At 37.4% G+C, this 20,875-nt stretch overlaps 1 pseudogene; it reads left to right on the forward strand.

Moving 5' to 3' along the window:
• The first annotated feature begins 13,663 nt into the window (after window positions 1-13,663).
• LOC127104698 (outer plastidial membrane protein porin-like) lies at window positions 13,664-14,885 on the forward strand (annotated as a pseudogene).
• The last annotated feature ends 5,990 nt before the right edge of the window (window positions 14,886-20,875 follow it).

The raw sequence follows: 20,875 nt of genomic DNA on the forward strand, positions 1-20,875 counted from the left end.
GTTATGTATTTTGCTTAAACGGTGGCGCTGTGAGTTGGAAAAGTTCAAAGCAAGATACAGTTGCTGATTCTACAACCGAGACCGAGTATATTGCTGCCTCAAGTGCAGCAAAGGAAGTTGTTTGGATCAAAAGGTTCATTAGTGAACTTGTCATAGTTCCTAGCATTGTGGATCCCATTGGTCTCTATTGTGATAACAATGGTGCTATCGCACAAGCTAAGGAGCCTAGATCTCACCAACGATGCAAACACATACTTATGCGTTATCACCTCATTCGGGAGATAATAGATAGAGGAGATGTGAAAATATGTAGAGTACCTACACTTGACAATATTGTTGACCCATTGACAAAGCCTCTTGCGCAGCAGAAGCATGATGGCCATACTAGATCTATGGGTATTAAGGGTATGCCTGATTGGCTCTAGTGCTAGTGGGAGATTGTTGGTGTAAGCCCTAGAGGCCAATACTTTTGGTACTTGTATTGAATTATTTATTAATAATAAAAGGCTTTTTCTTTATTACGTTTGTTTAATAAAGTCCCTAGAATAGCCATTCCGTTTAATGTATCAAGTATGACTTGATCATGAGATCATATTAAACATAAGGACATTATTCTTAAAGTATCCGTAGTCGAGCTTTATTATGAAGTGGGATAACATTAAAGCATTAAGATTATTATGTATATATACTGATGATCACATCTCATGGATCATGGATAAGGAGTTATCAAGTCTTAAACATAGGTATGAATATTAAGAGTAATATTTATACTGGATTGACCCGCTATGAGAATACTATATAGAATGTTATGCAAAGTGTCATAAGTTATTCTTATGGTGATAATGGTGTATACCACCCTTCGACCTGAAACCACTATGGACCCTAGATGTAGAGTCGAGTGCTTTATTGTTGATCAAACGGTGTCCGTAACTGGATAACCATAAAGACAGTTGATGGGTACTCCACGAAGCATGTTGAGGGACATGAGTGACCTAGATGGAATTTGCCCATCCTGCATAACAGGATAAATGTGTATGGGCCCAATATTGAACTGGACAAGGATGATACGGTCTATGCCTTGTGTTCAATATAGACATAAGGGCAAAAGGGTAATTATATGCATAAGTATTATCACAGAAGGATTTGTCAGATCACATGACATTTTCGTGTCTTGGGTAGCAGTGATGTGTTGCTAGATACCGCTCACTGTTTATTATGTTAAATACTGATTTAATATAATTGCCAATGCCGCGAAAACCTACAGGATCACACACAAAGGACAGATTGATGAGAGATAGAGTAACTAAGGAACACTGTAAGATACGGTGCACTTAAGTGAATTGTAGAACATCATAAGGTACGATGTACTTAAGTAGAATATGAAGTATGGTAAGGTACCATGTGCTTAAGTGATTTTGGGCATATTATAAGATATGAGCCACATACACTTAAGTGGGCTTTTTAGCTTGAAGCCCACTGTTGAAAAGTATATTTTCGGCAAATATTTTAATATCGTATCCACAGAGATTGGTTGTTATTACCGCCGTTCTATAATCAAAATTGTTATAAGTTCTAAATGTAACCAAGTTGTTTTGTTTGAAAAGTTATCTTTTGAGTAAAATGTCACTAAAACGTGAGAATAGTTTTAATCAAATGTAAAAGGCTTGGCAAGATTGGAGTTCACTATTCAAATTGCTTATGATTCCTTATGACAACTATATAGATTTAAGATTATTGATGATGTTCAAGTATCCTCTCATTATCATTTATGTCTAAATGATATTGTGATAATCACTATATTAACCTTTAGACGATTTCTCCACCTAACTATCAATATAGCAATCTTTAATGGTTGATACAAAAGAAGAGTAGTGAATAAATCTATTTCTACAACTTATTCACTACTTGAAAATATATTTTATGTCAAGACTTAAATAATCTCTTTCAACAACTACTCAAATCTAATATTCAACTTAGCGCAAAAATATCATTCAATACATCAATAACCTTTTATCATATATAAGAGTCAAATGAAATACATAAACAAATAGGAATAGCTACTACCTCCAATCTTGACAAAATGGGGTTTAGCTCCTCATCATCATTTTGGAAAGCAAAAGGCAATGATAGAATAAACTTTGTTTTTCTCTTACAAAATATCAAACTATGAAAAATGAATGAATGACTATTTTCCATTCTGTTTTCTTAAAGAGTTGACCTTTCCTAAAATGTTCATTTTCATCTAAAACTGAAAAGCACCCTAAAACAGATACAAAACTGTCACACACAGCTAGCTTGAAAACAGAACACTTGGCCAAAACAACTTGCTGGATTCGCAAGGTTCACAGCGTCATCCCTGGTCGCGGCGCGAACTGAAGCTACTTCAGCTTCCTTGCCTTGCAAGCTTCATGCAATGATTCTCCCAAGTGTTAATCTTCCAAATTATGCCTCCAAATTGCATTCAACACTTCTTCCAAATTATGATTATGCATTCCGAAGCTCTCTTGTCCAAAAATTCTACAAAACTAACAAATACGTGAAATAACTACTCAAAACAACATCAATTAAACCTAATTGCATTTATACAAAATTGTGAGAAAAAAAGTGTGTAATTACATCAAAAATTGGTAAAAGGGACCAATAAAATTATATAAAAAGTAGTACTAATTGGTCCCTAACAACTCTCCCCAACTTAGCATTTTGTTTGTCCCTGAACAAAAGTTTCCACCAACACAACCAAAGCAAAGACACAAAAGATTGAAACAAGGATTAACCAATGACATTCAAATGGTTCAAAAGTGTATGGCACTTTCTCAATCCACCTATCTTAATGCTAGACAAAACATGAATAAGAGCAATGGTTGGATGCAAAAATCATACCAAGGAATTCAAAGCCATATATGTCAAAATTGAATCAAGCTTACACACACATCAAAATAATGATGAATAAACATGAATGTTTACTTTCACTCATCCAAGCAATTAAATCAACAACAACTCAAATCATGCGGTCATCAAAACAATTACCAATTCATGTGAAAAATGAGAATCAAGAGGTCTTTCAAGGGTTGTAATGTGGCTTAGGTTACAAGAAAGGATATGATTAAGAGAATTCAACAAAAATGTCTATCCTAAGGGAGCATTCCCACACATTCAACTATACACAATTTCCATTTCTTTTATTCCCGTCTTTTTTTTTTTTACATCCACATAACCATGAGTCTTTTCTTTGTTTTTTTTTCTTTGCTCTATGGTTTCAAGGGTGATTTCTTTTTCTTGTTTCTTTTCATATTTTCACCCTTTCATAAAAACTCACTTTTCCAAGTTTCTAATCAACTCTTTTTTCTTTACTCTTCCCAACTTTAGATTCCAAAACCAATATTATTCAATAATGCTCCCTACTTAGACATAAGCAAAAGGCAAAATTTGCAAACAACTCGGTTTGAGGGTTCAATTGACACGAAAGAAATTAGGATTCATTTATTCACAAAATTTTCAATTGATTTTACACTTATCAATCAAATGATTCCTAAAGTAAGCTCAAAGGGGGTTAACTAAGGATCACTCCTCACAAGGTTAGTTGATTCAAAAAAAAATTGGTCAAGTGGTTTTTCTCATAACAAACAATGCCTCTATCATTTTCAATATTTTCACACAAAAATAGATTGATGCATGATTTATCATGATAAGAATGAGTTGAAATAATGTTTTGTTTCCCGCATTTTAGTGTACAATGGAAAGCCTCCTCACAATTGGTTAAGTCCTATTTTGATTCAAAAATGACATGTATTTCAATGAATTTATGATATGGAATTTGCAACACACCATCAAACTACTCATGTTAAGTCTAGAAAGCGATAAAGTGTACCTTGAAATGCCGACACTAATTCTTATCATCACCACTCGAAGTGTCCTATGCTTCCTTCTTTGCGAACATTTCTTGGTTGCTTTAAGCTTGACTTGTGAATAAGAACAATTAAACAAACAAATGTTGGTAAACCAAATTCATTGTAACACACTTAAATCTCACAGAATATCCATGCAATTGACAAAACAAATTAACAAACCAAAGTTTTGGTGAACTAGAGCCACCCAAAAGTACAATCAAAATTCAACAAAAGCAATAATAATACAAAGAAAACTTAAAATAAAAACAAACTCTACAATTCAACAAACTCCTCAATCTTCCTCCTCTTGGCCACAACCAACGGATCCAAGGACATTCTCCATCTCATCGTCATGGGTCGCACCACCTCCTGCACCCCCCATAAAAGCTGGCCTGCCCTCAGGCCAATTAGCATAAGCAACATACTCCGCCTGGGAAGGGAATGTGAGGGCTTCAGGTGCAAGGAAGGTGTTCTGAAATTGCTGTTGCATGGCATCAAAAATGAATGATTGAGACCTCCTAGAGGCCTCAAAGCTCTCACAGCAATAATTAGCGAACGCCATCTGATCGAACGCTGGAGTAGTGCGGGCTCGAGGTCTAGAGGACGAAGTCCCAGCTCCTTCGGCTTTGTCCATCTGGCTCTAGCAGAACCTGTTCAGATAAGCATCATTAATAACACTAGTGATAGACAAATGTACCTCATCCGGAATGGGAATATTTGCCTTTCGGCAAAGTCTCATAATCAGCCCCGGATATGTAAGAACACCCGCTTTACCACCGAACTTCGTTCCGCTCGTAGCCACTTTGCGTATTTCCCCCGCAATAATGGATGCTACATCGACAGATTTACCGATCATGATGTAGTACAATAGGCATCCTACATCCAAAGGAATAGTGGTGATGTGGCTCCTTGGCCGGATATTATTCAAAAGCAGCACCAAATATTCCCTTGCCTCCAGATTCAAACTTTCTCTCTTCCATGACTTTGGGAATCCTTGATCATTTAAATCATACGTCCTTCCTTCAAGGCATAAGGTAGCGCTCACCGTCGGAAGGTCCCAATCGTTGGCCAGTTCTTTGGCACGATACTCGCACCGCTCATTCTCCGCCAAGGTGAGAGGATTACCTAGATATGCGTTAATTGCATCTCTACTGAAAGAAATAATCTTGCCTCTCACTCTTGTCTGATAATGGAATGTTACTCCCTCTTCAAGATGCAGAGCATTGGCATAGAACTCGCGCACAATGTCGTAATTTATTGCCGGCTCTGGTTCACAAAGCTTACTCCATCTTCTTCTCTCAAAATTCGACACCAAATTCCCATAAGTTCCACCCAGCGACAAGCGGATGAATCTCTCTGGTTGAATAGTTCGTTTGATTAATTTTTCGAATCTTTCTTCGTGCTCATCGCTTATGAATCGCCGCGAAGAATGAGAGGGACCGGAATACATAGTTTTTGTTCTTTTTGACATCTGCAATAAAAATCAGAACAACCACACAACAAACCATAAGAGAAGTTAGCATTCAAAAGCATAAAACATGAGACTGGAATTTCCCAGTTCGCGGCGCGATGGCATGTTCGCGGCGCGAACCCTGCGAACCAGAAAAATTCCAGGTGTCTTCTAGAGTGCCTAATGCTTGCACCTAACAACAGTCATAATCACAATCCCTAACCCAGTCCTAATTTGAATCCACTTTAGACATGCAAGGTTATCTCTAACATCAAATTCCAATTTTTGCAAAACCCTATCTTACCTAAGTGAGAAACCAAAAAGGAACGGGAAGAGAACACACATACCTTGTTGAAATTGACTTGGTTCTTTGTTAACAAGTTGGGATTTGGGAGATGGAGAGGAATTTTTTTTTTTGATTTTTGGAAGTGGAGCAGTGGGGTTGTTGAAGAAAAGTTTCAGTTTGTGAAAATAAGAATGAACTAAAAATAACCTAAACAAGTGGTTCTGCCACGCTTAGTTCGCTGGGCGAACTTTGTTCGCGGCGCGAACTGAAGTTTTCCATTCAGTTCGCGGGGCGAAAGCGGATCGCGGGGCAAACTGAAGGAATTTCTGAAAAATCTTATTAGCAGTGGACAAAACTCAAGTTTCACATAAAAGAACACAACAGAATATCATAACAACAGAATTGACAAAATTTAAAATGCAGACTTACAACGTTGGGTTGCCTCCTAACAAGCGCTTTGTTTAACATCGTTTTGAGCTCGACGGTTCAATGATTAGCTCGATTCGGTTAGGGAAATGACACAAACATCCCGATTCACTTCGCCACTATGGTAGACTTTGAGTCTTTGTCCATTTACAGTCCAGCTCTCCTGTGACTTTGGATCCTCAACCACAATGGCCCCATAGTTGCGCACCTCCTTGACAACAAACGGTCCTGACCACTTTAACTTCAGCTTACCAGGGAACAACTTCAACCTTGAGTTGAAAAGCAGTACCATTTGTCCAACTTTAAACTCTTTATGACGGACCTTTCCATCATGGTATGCTTTTACCTTTTCCTTGTAAAGTTTATTCGAATGGTAAGCGTTGTTCCTTGATTCCTCCAATTCATGGAGCTGTCCTGTAGCGGTGTATTCGTCACTTTATGATTTATTGATTAAATCAAAAGCAAAGCATACAATGAATCGAGTCGCCACCGCACTTTTATTTATCCAAAGGAATGGCTAAAAAGCGAACAAAAGCCTAAGAAGTTTTACACATAGAAAACTAATGAAAAGGTCAGAGATCTGGGTAAGGGGGTAATTATGTTGTGGGAAGGTGTTAGGCACCCACAACATCCTTAGTACTCTAAGGGAACCTCTTTTCACAACTTGTTGTATCAATTATTTGTTTATGAAATATTTTTGTGCAAACATTGATGGAAGGGATGAGAAAAGAATATACAATTTTTATTATTTTTGTGTTTGGATGGATGAAACCCATTGCCTACGTACCTTTCATGAAAGATAAGGATCAAAACGCCGTAGTTCGGCTAAAAGATTTCCAAAAATATGGATGAATTCATTTTAAACAAAAGCACTAAGGTCTTTCGTTATCCACGGGAGAAAACTCAACCTATACAACCACAAGTCCACCATGTGAGAAAAGCTTCAACTTGCTAGTGAGGGGTTAACCCTATAATAAGCAAGGAAGTCTTACAATTCAATCACTAAGGACAAAAGGTGAGATTAACATCAACCAACTAGGATAAATCAAACCTATGGCTAATGTATGAAAACTTATCAAGAAAGTGGACTTGAGCCACAAAACAATTGAATGAGTGGAATTAATCAATTAGAATTTATTCACAAAAGATGGTCAAAGTATGATTAGAATTCAATTCAAAAGAAGTATTATGAAAATGAAACTTGAAAATCAAAGGCTTAAGGCCTAGGTTTCTAGTTTTGAAAAGCAAGTGAAAATGTTTGCACAAAGTTTTCTGGTTTGGGTTAACATGCAAATGGAGGTTTAAAACAAAAGGGTGAGAGGTTAAGGGATGCAAAACTTCTTAGATGTTCACCTCTTGAGATCATATGAAGATGATCCAAGTGATTCCTTTGGAAAAGGCAACAAGCAAATAACAGATGAACAAAGTAAATGGATACCGGATGCCAATCAATGGACTTATTCCAATCTCACAAAACAAAATGGATATCGGATGCCAATCAATGGACTTATTCCAATCTCCTAAAACAAAATGGATACCGGACGCCAATCAATGGACTTATACCAATCTCCCAGAACAAAGAGAAACATGGATACCATATGCCAATCAATGGACTTACACTAGTCTCACAAAACAAAGAAAACAAAGGCAAGAAGCAAGAGGAAACAAGTTGCCAATAAATGGTCTTACACTCGACTCCAAGGAAATGGGATGCCAATCAATGGTCTTAGTCCCAACTCCCACCAAATCATAGGAAACAACTGCCAATAAATGGACTTACAATTGACTCCTCAATGGACAAAACAAAATGTCACAAAGATATGAACAATGATCATGAAATGATATACAATTAATACTCAAAGATGAAAACAATGCACAAAGGCACACTCAAACAATTATGCACATATGTGAAAACCAGCAAACAAGAAATCAATTAGCACACACTATACACAATCAATAGGCTCAAGCAAGGTTAGGCTTTACAGCCAACTGGAATGGGGGCATTTTGAGATCTTAACCCTAACATTGAGAGTTAGGGTGAAGTAGATGAAATGGAGATGAGGGGTGTGCCTCATAGCTCTTATCCCTGGCCTGGGAGAGCTTTAAACAATAGAAAGTGTGGGAGTTCAGAATGTAGGAACTCTTCTCCACAAATGATTGACTCTATAAGATCTTGGGTTCTTATTCACAATGCATCAACACATTGTGTGAGCAAGATGAATGACACAACTGAATAGCAGGGGATGGATTACACATCCATTTTATCTGCCAATTGCCTCTTAAGAGGACTTTACCTGCTTGGCACAAAATTAAACAAACAAAAACATGGCCTCTTAAGGAGGGCTTCAGACAAGTGCCTGCCAAAGTAACATGACAGGTCTTCCAGACTACATGAAGATTAGGGATTATACCTAAGTGGTATGCCAACCACAAGCAAAAGCAAAGCAAAGTTCAAATGAACTTAAAGCAACTTAGGTACCTGTGGAAACAACTAAACAAATCAGTACAACTCAGACAAACAGACAATAGTCAATAACAAGCAGACAATCCCAATGTACAAAGTATAAGCCATAAGGAAAACTCAAGTGAGTTATCATCAACCTACAAAACACACAAATGTTAGAAATCAAAAGCAAATATCAACATTAAAGTGATGAAGCATCATTAACCATGGCATTTGGATGCTTAAACCTGAAATCAAAGCTCACATGTAAGTAACAAACCACTAGGTCAAAGCCTAGGGTCAAAGGTGAAGAAAAAATTCAAAACAGGAGCTGAAATTCAACACAATGCAACTTCAAACACATATTAACATGTCCTAAAAAGGCTCACATCAAAATCATCAAGCAAGGCCATGTATCAAGCAAGAGAAGTCAAAGACAATTTCAAAGCTCATATTTGATTATCATGAATGAAAATTCCAAAACAAAACAGAAATGATTCAAATAATTCTGGAAAAATTCATGAGCATTCAACACATCCAACATGATCATCATACAAAAAATCAGAAGCATCAAAGATCAATTGATATGGAAATTAAATTGCACAAGTTAGACAACCAAATGTGTGACACAAATTGTCATACCATGCAAACACATGCATAAAACAGAAATGGTAAATGAGAAAAATACCAAACTAAGCCTAAAACATCCATCAATGTGTCTAGAATCAGCATGTAAAATTTCAAGTCCATTGGATTAAAATCAAGCATTTCACAATAGAAAGAATAAGGCAAGGTCACAAATGCACATGTGTTCAATCAACCTAGAGCAAATAAAATCCCAGCCAGGCACAACTTGCAAACCCATCATCATTAAAAACTAGACAAAACAAGGATCATTTTGCAAAAAATTGGGAGTGATTTGATGTATTTTTCAATTTATTATGAATTTTACAAGTTAGATAAAAAATGAAATTCAAACATGTGAAGCATATATGGAAAATAGGAGGGAAAGCAAAAAATATGAAGCCATTTGAAAAAGTGCATGCGGCCAGAATCGAACTAGGTTGATATTCAAAATGAGCGCGCCACTGGAGTGAAACACAGCGTTTTCTAAAACCCTAAGCCTGCGTAGATTTGGACGGTTCAAACCGACGCTATTTGCCAAAACCGACGCAATTTTTCCAGAAACCGTCACAATGCATGCATCTTCATCTTCTTCATGATGAAGATGATGAATGTTCATCCTCAAATTTCCAGAAACTTCCAGAAATCCACAAAAAGCATATCATTCAAATCCTTATTCCATGTACATCATAGATCAACTAACAATTCATTCTAAAACATCATAACAAGTGTGAATCGAGCATGAACATTTTTGGATGCAAAACTTCAAATGCACATAACTCAGTCAATAATGCTCCATTTCACACGATTTTTGGCTCAGAATTCTCAACAAACAAAGATCTACACGAATATACTCATGAATTGAAGAATTATGAAGGTCGAAAATCATACCTCTTGAAGACAGGTTCTTGTTTCGCATGTTCCACAGCTTGTAATGATCCAAATCCAGTCCAGAATGCTTGTGATGATGTTTGGTGAAGAAAAGGAAGCTTGAACACGTGTAGATCTAGCTTAATCTTGAATTTCCATTTTCAACTTCATGAGCTTCAACTGCACAATTCTTGCTCGAATTCACCACTTCAACACTTGATCTGCACTTAATTCATACCAGGGAACAAGAATATGACATAAAATTGCAATGCTATTTGGAAGAAATTTGAATTATGAATGGAAGAAAATTTTGGAGGGAGAGAGAATTTGGATCTTGAAATGGTGAATTGTGATTAACCTCCTTCAATTCTGTTATGATTAGAGTATATATATGCCTTACTAATCACCTTGCTAATCCATGTTTAGTTTGGTTAAGTGAAATAAGGTGTTTTGCAAATTTTTGAAAATGCATGGTGCATGTAGTAATTACACGTGAACAGTACCAATACCTTGATCATTTTCACTTAAAATCCTCTTTTGAACTCAATGGTAATGGTAGAAAGTCCATACAATGCACCATTTTTAAATTTTGCAATTTCCCTCCAAAAAAGGCATGGATTAACAAATGATCATGTGATGAGATTTTATGAAATATGGTGAATTTTTTGAAATTAGAGGTCAAGAGAAGAATATTGCAAAAAGAACCACTCAATTTGGAGCTTTGGTTCAAAAGATATGCTCATTTGAAGTTCCATGCACACTTGGCAATGATTGGATCATATCTCCTCAACCATTCATCATAAATTCATGATCTTGGACTTTTTGGAAATGGGAGAGAGAGATATTCAACTTTCATGTTGGACAAAATTTCATTTGAAGCTTCTTTGATGTTGGAAAGTTGAGTTGAAGTTGGATCAAAAACTTGCCATTTTTGGAAAGTTGAAATTATAGGTCACTTTCCATTTTTAGAAACTTTTGACTTGACTTCAAATTCTTCAACCTTGATCTTTGAAATGATGAATAAGCATGATTTGAACATGAATGGGATGATGAAACTCAAATTCCACACTCAAAACCTACAGTTGACTTTTCAGTTGACTGTATTGGCCTCAGATGACCTGAAATGTCCTGATAAACTTGGGGCCTCAACCACTTGGGAATTGGTTCCAAAATGAACCTATAGCACAAATAAGCTCAATGAAATGATCACATGGTCCATAATTCAATGGAGACTTCATCTCTTGCACACAAGATTCACTTGAACTTGCTCTGAAGAGTTTTTCCAATTTTTGTTCAATACTATTCAAATCATATGTGAACCTGTTGTTGAGCTTTTATTCCGGGGTCAGGTCATACTTGAACCTGCTCTGAAGAGTTTTTCCAATTTTTGTTCAATACTATTCAGGTCATATATGAACCTGTTGTTGAGCTTTTATTCCGGGGTCAGGTCATACTTGAACCTGCTCTGAAGAGTTTTTCCAATTTTTGTTCAATACTATTCAGGTCATATATGAACCTGTTGTTGAGCTTTTATTCCGGTGTCAGGTCATACTTGAACATGTCCTGAAGTTTTTTCCTTTTGTTCAATACTATTCAGGTCATATATGAACCTGTTGTTGAGCTTTATTCCGGTGTCAGGTCATATATGAACCTGTTCTGTAGATTTTTCCCTTTGTTTGTTCAATACTATTCAGGTCATATATGAGCCTGTTGTTGAACCTTATTCCAGTGTCAGGTCATATATGAACCTGTTCTGAAGAGCCTTTCTCTATGATTGTTCCAGTATTATCAGGTCATATATGAACATGTTGATACACTCTTCTTGAATTTTTCTGAGTTTGTTAGGTCATACCTGAACCTGCTGTCAGAACTTCTTGATATTCCCCAGCGTTGTCAGGTCATATATGAACTGGTTGTAGCATCTTTTCCTTTATTCGGGTTAGTAGGTTATATGTGAACTTACTACCGAAACCTCTTGTATTCCAAGTATCGATTATCAAATTTCACTTTGAGTACTCCCCGTTGTGTCTGATCCTCCAGCAGGACTGTTTCCCCAGCAAGTTGTTTTTTACCATTTGTCTGTCTTCTTGTAGACCATCAGCATTCCCCACAGTTTGGTCTGTCTAAGTAGCATCTCCTGTTAAGGGTCCACTATATCCCTAGCAGATAAAAAAAATTACAAAAAAAGAATCATGCATCCATGCATATCATATCACATCATATCATATCGCATCATAGGGATTCAGGATCAAAATCCGGGTCTTCTTAGTATTTAACCATCTTCCACTATGATCATATGAAGAGTGTCCCGCTTCATATTCTCTAGTTGAAGATACTTAAATAGGGGCAACTGTCATACCCCGATTTTGGCCCTGAAATTTTCTTCCCATCAATCACTCATTTGCATTCTTTCTTCACTCACCTTCATATCCTCCATTCATGATCATATTTACTATTTCATATTTATTTTTATTTTTTTATTTATTTTATTTTTTACATTTTTCACGTTCCAAATTTACATTCATATTTGCTTCATCCACATTAAAAAAAGGAAATCCATTAATATTGAAGGAATTCTACATAATCATTCATATTTCAATTACGTCATTCATTCATTTACATGCATGACCTTAAAACATCACCACATGAATACATGGAGTTTCTAAGATGCAAAGAGAGATCATAGAACTCTTTTGTGAACTTGTTTCTATCCGCCTTCCAATTATTGAATCTCGAAGAGAATGTCCCCTAAACTTGAAGGAAGCCATATCTAGCATATGTTTTGCTGCACCTAGGTATGCGGATCTGCCGGAATCGTTGCAAGTTCAATTGATGATTTCTTCACCTTTTGTGTGGTGATATTGGTGGACGAGAGCATGTTCGATGTGCACTTGAAACTGTGGGCCCTTCGAATACCCTTCCAATTTTGAAAGGCTTTGAAATTCTAGCAGGAGAGCATGATATGATTACAGAAGTGAAGCAATAGGGCACCACTTTTGGTTTTGTTACAGTCTGGTTTATTAGAATTACATGATGGGGACGTAAATGCAAGAGGTTATTTTCAATGTTCCAAGCTGGAGATATCATTCGTGACATGTTTGTTGGTATAGGTCCTTTTGCCACTCTTGCCGTACAAAAAAGGGAGGATGCTTAAGTCTATGCAAATGATTTAAGTCCAAATAGCATCCACTATTTGAAGATTAATACCAAAATCAACAAGGTTGATGATCAAAATATCTTCATACAAAATGGATGCTAGACAGTTCATATCCTAGTTGATGTAAGTGCCAAATTCTGAGCATAAGATAGAAAATGATGTTCCCATTGTTCATACATATTACACATACAAGATACAAGACAATACTGAATCAAATTCAGAAAAATGAGTTGCTGAAAAGTTGATGCAAAAGACCTGCAGGAATTGCATAAAACACTCCAAGGCATCCAATATGCCGCATCACCAAGACAACCATGACAGTAACCTCACACACACTCAATACATTTTTAATATATAAGTTATATAGCAAATAAATGCTGTTATGTTACAGTATATTTATCACTTGCACATGCAATGTAGAATGTGCTACACACAACGAGCACATGGTATTACTCAATAAACAGCACCCACACAGCTACTACAAGCATAACTATAAACACCTGCATTTTTTGAACCGTCCATGATAACAAAACCAGCTTTGGAAGCTCTGAAGGATAGACTCATGACCGAGAATGTGGCTGAAGAAATAGCTGAGAAGCTATGTGAATCAGTGACAGCAAGTGAAGAAAAACCTGATGACAACACCTATAGTTCGGTCAATTCTGCAATTTCCATTGAAGATAGCACATTAACATCACAAGTTTCAACTTCTTCATGTCAACTTCGAAAAAACAGTCTTCCTCAAATCACCTCTTCCATTCTGCTTGAACTACCTTTCCATTTCCAAAAGATAAGTCGTGGATAATTCAGCATGTTGCTGTTACTTGCATCTCTTTAGATGAAGGACTTTCACCCATTGATAGCCGGTATCTAAACAGACCTCAAACCTGCAGGTTTTGGTTTCCAAGCAAACAAAACAAATTATACATCAGTTCAATAATAATATTAAACCAGATCATGTAACAATGGTAGCAGTTCTAAACAGACCTGCAAAGATTCACTACGACAATCAAGAAGATATCCAACCTCAAGCTGCTGCTGCTGTTGCAGCAACCAGTTCGCCTAATGAAACCATCGGCTCAATTACAACACTGACCAGAAGTTCACTCTCACTACTTATTCACCTACTGGAGTTGCTATAACATCCTCAAGAACAAAGAAAGGTGAACTGTTTTTGGGTGATGTTAATACCCAGTTGAAGAACAAAAACATCACTACTGATATCAAAGCTGACACAAATTCTAATATTTTCACAACTATCACTGTCAACGAACCTGCTCCTGGTGTGAAGGCTATTTTAAGCTTCAAAGTTCCTGAGCAAACATCTGGGAAGGTGGAACTACAAAACTTGCACGAATATGCTGGAATAAGCAGCAGTGTTGGGTTGAAAGCAAACCCAATTGTCAACTTTTCTAGTGTTATTGGAACTAATGCTCTTGCTTTTGGTGCTGATATTTCTTTTGATACCAAACTTGGGGAGCTTACAAAATCTAATGTTGCTGTGAACTTTGTCAAGGATGACTTGATTGGGTCATTTGACTCTAAATGAGAAAGGTAATGTCCTGAATGCTTCATACTACCATGTTGTCAACCCCTTTACCGAAACAGCTGTTGGTGCTGAGGTAGCTCACCGATTCTCAACCAAAGAGAACACACTCACACTTGGAACTCAGAATGCTTTAGATCCATTGACCACCGTGAAAACCAAAGCTCCTCACGTTTTCACCATTTCACTGCAGTAACAAAAACACAAACTAATTAGCCAAGGCAGTAAAGATTCGAAAAATTCCCAAATTGGCATTAGGACAAAATTCAAAGAGAAAGCTAAGTTCAGAGTACCGTTTTCGGTTTTAGCATTAAACAGGCCGATCCAAACTGAGCACATGAAAGAGGGTTTTGCAGGTTGCTCCTTTGAACACCAAATACACCATTGAAACCCTAATTCATGAGAGATAAATAGTGAGAGAAAGCGAATCAGAGAGGAGGACGGCGAAAAACTTCAGAGCGAAAAAACCCTAAGAGTTGTGACGAAAAACACTGGAGGCGGACCAAATTCAACCAAGAACCCTAACCCCAAAATCGAAACATACCTGGATTAGAGAGGCGAAAGAGTGAAGTTTAGGCTCCATCGTCATCGTCACTACCAAATCGCCACCGGAGGTAAACTTCAGATTTCTTTAAAGTTGTGGGTATTGCGCATTTGGGAATGAGGTTGAGGATGTGAGGAGAGACGCGATTGAAAGAGGATTTTGGTGAGAGAAATGTGAGGTTTGGTGTGAGTGAGATTGTGAGTGTTGATGAGCGTTTTCGAGAGCAGAGAGAGATTTCATTGAGGGCGATTGAGTGAGGTTGAGGGTGATGAGAGTTGAGAGAGCGCGATTGAGAGAGGGGTTTGGTACAGAATGAGAGCGATGGAGAGTTTGAGAGAGGAAGAGTTCAGTTCATCGAACGCTAGCTTTTTCATTTTCCTTTTTTATTATTTAACTTAGGAATGTTTAAAAACCATTTAACTCTATTTAAGTGACCTTTGAGTGTTTCCAGTAGACATTAACACATCACTTTGGTATTCCCAACCCTTTAATCTCTAAAACCCAACAGCCAGCGGCTGGATTTTTTGGGGTAATCCAACAGATTTTTTTTATTATTATTATTTTGATTATTTTCTTTAATTTTGTTTGTTCCAATCTTTTCTGATTTATAAAGCCCATTTGTCATTATAAATAATAACCAGTCATGAATGGCCTAGTGGAGAGAGGTTAGTTTCATAGTCTTAAGTGGAGTGGGTTCGATACTCATATGTAGCATTTTTTTTCTTTTAGCATTTTATCTCTTTTAACATTTTTCTTTTATGTTTATGTTTTATTATACTCATAGTTCCATTATTATTTAATAACACAAATCTTTTTTATTAATTTCATCATTCATTCAAAACCATTTTAAAATATTAAAATCATATTTTTCTCGATTCAATGTCGAGCCCATTTTCATACCCTTGTAAGTCGATTGCTTTTAAGCATCGCCATCAACCTCACATGGCTTACTCTTGGGCCTTCTTACAATGAGCTCTTAAGCAACATCAACTTAACTTTCAATAATTTCAAACCTCGGTACTTTAATTGTTTTAATTTAATATTCAAATCATTTTCTAAATAAAACGTGAAGAAAAAGGTTACCTGGATGGAATGTCCAGTCGTAATCCCGAATATTAGGCTCAAGCTATAAGAGCTTGCAAGCCATAAATATTCGTCTTCTCTTTAACACTCCAATATTCAAAATCATTTTCTTAATAAAGTTGGAAGAAAAAGGTTACCTGGATGGAATGTCCAGCCGTAATCCCGAATATTAGGCTCAAGCTGTAAGAGCTTGCAAGCCATAAATATTCGTCTTCTCTCCAAAACACCTGTAAATATCTCAAACCATTTTCTTAATAAAGTTGGAAGAAAAAGATTACCTGGAGGGAATATCCAGTTGTAATCCCGAATATTAGGCTCAAGCTGTAAGAGCTTGCAAGCCATAAATATTCGTCTTCCCTCCAAAACATTCATAAATATTCGAATCATTTCCTAGCAATATTGGAAAGAAACAGACTGCCTGGGTGGAATGTCCAGACGTAGTCCCGAGTATTAGACCCAAGCTGTAAGAGCTTGTAGGTCACAAGTACTCGTCTTTCAAACTTCAAAATACCTAATTCCTACCTTAATACTTTTTCAATAAAGATGGAAATGGAACATGGTGTATACCGTGCACTCCTGAGACTAGGATTCGAGATGTATATCTCGCTCATCCAAGTCCTCGCCATCACTCAAAATACATCCAACCAATCAAACCCTTTTCTCGCCGTCGTGCGATTGATCAAAAACCTTTTTCATAAACGAAAGATATATTGTCTTAAGGTGATACAAAACAATGTTTCGGCCACAATTGTTGAGTCGAGATAAGTGACGCTTTTCCGAATGTAGATTTATAAATCCGTTCGATGTGTGGTATGCGTCCACTCCTCATCTGTTTTGGGTAAAACAATGTTTTCGTCGATTAATACAGTATAGCTTTCGCTAAAATCGATCAACAAACAAACATTTTTCTACCCAGAACTACGTAAGCCTTGATTTCTCTTTTGAGATACGTAGGAGCAGGATTTTTAAATCTTGTCAGGCCCACTAATAAAAAACTTAGGTTTAGTCCTTCGTCAAAAATCCAAAAACATTTCTTCTTTCTTCTATTCTTTATTTCCCACCTAATAACTTGAAAAGCCTAAACATTTCAAACTAACATTAACGCACACAACTGACCTAATGGTTCCCGTTGAGTACAACGGACGTGAGGGGTGCTAATACCTTCCCCTTGCGTAATCGACTCCCGAACCCTGATATTGGTTGCGATGACCATATCTTATCCTTTCTTTTGTCTTGGGTTTTATCGATATTTCCCCTTTCCTTTTTAGGAATAAATAAAGTTCGGTGGCGACTCTGTTCAGTCCATCATTGCGAGCGTGCGATCGCGCTTCGCTTTGAAGTCGTATCCCCATTTTTCGAGGTGCGACAGATGGCGACTCTGCTGGGGAAAACAGTCCTAAGTGAGTCAAGCCTAGTTAGGTCGTTTGTGTGCCTTTGTTTGATTACCTATGTGGCTTTTCTTTATTGTTTTTACTATCTCTATTGTCATATTGATATGAATCTGTCGTATTGGTTCGATTATGGTTTGGTACTTGGATACTCTGATTGCAAACCATGTGGGAAAGACTTTTTACCCGAGTCTCGAGTAAAAACATAAGATAGGACGAGGTTGAGTAGTGCGGGTCCGCGAGATGTATTTCTCGTTGGGTCGGTACGAGAACCTTACTTAGAGTAGATTCTTGAGAGGATGTTGTCGCTCGGCAAGTAAGTTGCCGTAAGCTTCGATATTTCCTTTAGGATCCATGACTCTGAGAACCATTTGTAGAACCTTAGTTCTTTGCCCAACTAGGAAAGATGGTTGCGTAGTGTGGGTCTGCGAGATGTATTTCTCGTTGGATCGATGCGAGAACCTCACTTAGAGTAGATTCTTTAGATGGAGTTGATGCCCGGCAAGTAAGTTGCCGCAGGTAGCAAACAGTCTAATGGATCCATGACTCTAGGAACTTTTTCAAAAAAAACCTTAGACCATACCTGGTGAGAACCATGTTCCATACAAAGCAATCAAATTTATCAGTACCTCGGACTTTTGAACCCGTGTATGAAAAAAAAAAAACAAATATGCATGGCTTGCATCACATTCATTCGCATTCCATTGCATCTGCATCTCATCATAACGCATGTCATTTCCCAGACAAAATACAAAAAAACTCATCCATCCTTTGTCCGTGATCAGCAAAGTGATTCTCAACACGCGTTTAGAGCAAAGAACCATGTCTCAAGAGATGATGGACGAGCTAAGGAAAAGCCAAGAAGCACTGAATGAGGAACTTAATCTTTTGAAGAGCCAAATGAGATGGGTCTTGGAAACCCTGCAAGTCTTGTTGAGAAAAGAGGGTCACCCAATATACACTGCTGCAACAAAGAGAGCTAATACCCCACATCCATCTGGTGTTACCCAAAGTCAAGGGAAATTCTATGTGGCAACTCCTCATTTACCAGTATATGGACCTCCCTCAAGACGTCATCATCAACATCCTCTGGTTATTGCTCCTCAAAGTCACCAAAGCCAGGTTCAGAACAAAAATCAGAATCAGAGCAAGAGGAACAAGGATCACAATGACTCGATTCCGGTGCCATATAGCAAGCTCTACCCGCAACTGATCCAAAATGCTTTGGTGACCCCTCGAGCTCTCACACCTGTGTCACCATACCTGCCATGGTACAATCCAAATGCAACATGTGAATTCCATAAAGGGGCATTGGGACATGACCTAGATTCTTGCTTAGCGCTAAAAGCCTTGGTACGAGAACTGATTAACAAAAAGAGCTTAGTCTTTGAAGAAGATCACCCGAAGATCAAGTGCGGATACCATACTGGAACAATGGGGCACTCCATCGAGGAATGCAAGAGTTTTAAGCTCAAGCTGCAAAGATAGATTGACATAAGGTCACCAACACTCAAGGAGGAAGGCTCAGGTACATATACCTTGGTTTCTGGGCCAGGTAATGAGAAAGGGAATGGATCCTTGAAACCCCTCAAGGTTTTGTTCCACAAGGAAGATGTCAGGGATGTGGCTAACGAGCTATCATTGTTTCCTGGTAAGAGCATTGAGATACCACCTTGGATTTCCAATGTCACGATCCATACCAATGAAAGAAAAGGAGATGTGAGTAGTGGATCCAAGAAGGTTGCATTCAACGATGAGATTGAAGGAAAAGAATTTGAAGATCATCATTATGTCAAAAAGCTTGTTGATCCCAACCTTCAAGTTTGAAGAAGTCAATTCCCTAAGGCTGGCAATCATTTGGTTGCCTCAACATTTCTTTGTAGTTTTCTTGCATGTTGATTGTTAATTGCTTTCAAGCATTGTTGTTTTCTTTGAATTGGTAGGATTAATGAAATGTTTATGCATCTTTTGAATTAATCCATTCGTATTCACTCATTTTTCATTTATGTTAAAAAAAACAAAAACACTCCTCTCATCCACTTTTGTTTATCAAACCGTTGTGTTAACAAAGATTGGAAGGAGGATGATGAAAATGAAACACCTGAAATTGTTGTGGTATGCTTTTGAGTAAAACCTTGTCGATGATGTAAGGCATTGTTTCAAATCCCCAAACACTGAAGAGATAAGGCGTTAATCCCTAGTCAACCACTTTGAGCCTAGAAGTTGGTGTTTATTTCGGATCTAAAACCCTTAATCTTAACCTGGGGCAGGGTAGTTGTGTTCAGATAGTTTGATCATGCAGTCGATCTTTCCAAAATCGTCCATATATACATCCTCCAATTAGGTTCAACCACATGTTATCCTTCGCGCACATGTTGAAGTGTCGAAGAAGTTGAGAAAAGATAAAATTAGTGTTGGTTGATCCTCATCCACCAATAATGTGGCAGTCACACCTTTAAAAAATAAAAATAAAAAGAGGCCCGCTAAGTCAAATACCACAAAATGACTCAGGCAAAAGTCAGGGCATCCCGATGGACCGAAAGCTTCAAAGAAGCGGTCCAGGAAAAATCAGGGATAAGGAAAAACAATCAAAAGAGGTCATTAAATCCTCGACAAAAACAAAATAAGGTGACTGCCATTTCAAGAAAATTCGTCTTGAACCCTCATCACACCTTCGAACCCTCTTGGAAGTCGAATGCGTGTATTTGAATTAACTGAACATAGGAACTGGAGATCATCAAGAAGAAGGGGTGGGTAAAAATAAATTTTGAGCCTTATATCCTTTTGTTTCAAAAAAAAAACGTGAACCAGACCACGTTACAACCCTTAAAAGACCTAATTGAGACATGGTTTATTTTGAAAGCATACCATAACAAGGTTGTGTTAACTTGACTCCAAACGATTTTTGTTAATCATTTGATGGCACCAACTTGCATACTGTGAATGACTTGATCACCATTGTGTTCTTATCAATGACTCGTTCACTGTATTTCACCCATTCATATCAATAAACTTTGATTTCAAATTGTTGCATAAGCATTGAATTAAAATTACCATTTTTGAATGAACAATCTTATTTGCGAGTCAACACTTAGCATCAAAGAAATTCAATACACAGTTGAGGAACTTGATGGAGTGAAAGAAGTCTAGTCAAGGGCAAATCACTTTGAG

Source organism: Lathyrus oleraceus, chromosome 1 (assembly GCF_024323335.1).
Source record: "Lathyrus oleraceus cultivar Zhongwan6 chromosome 1, CAAS_Psat_ZW6_1.0, whole genome shotgun sequence".
Lineage (NCBI taxonomy): Eukaryota > Viridiplantae > Streptophyta > Magnoliopsida > Fabales > Fabaceae > Lathyrus > Lathyrus oleraceus.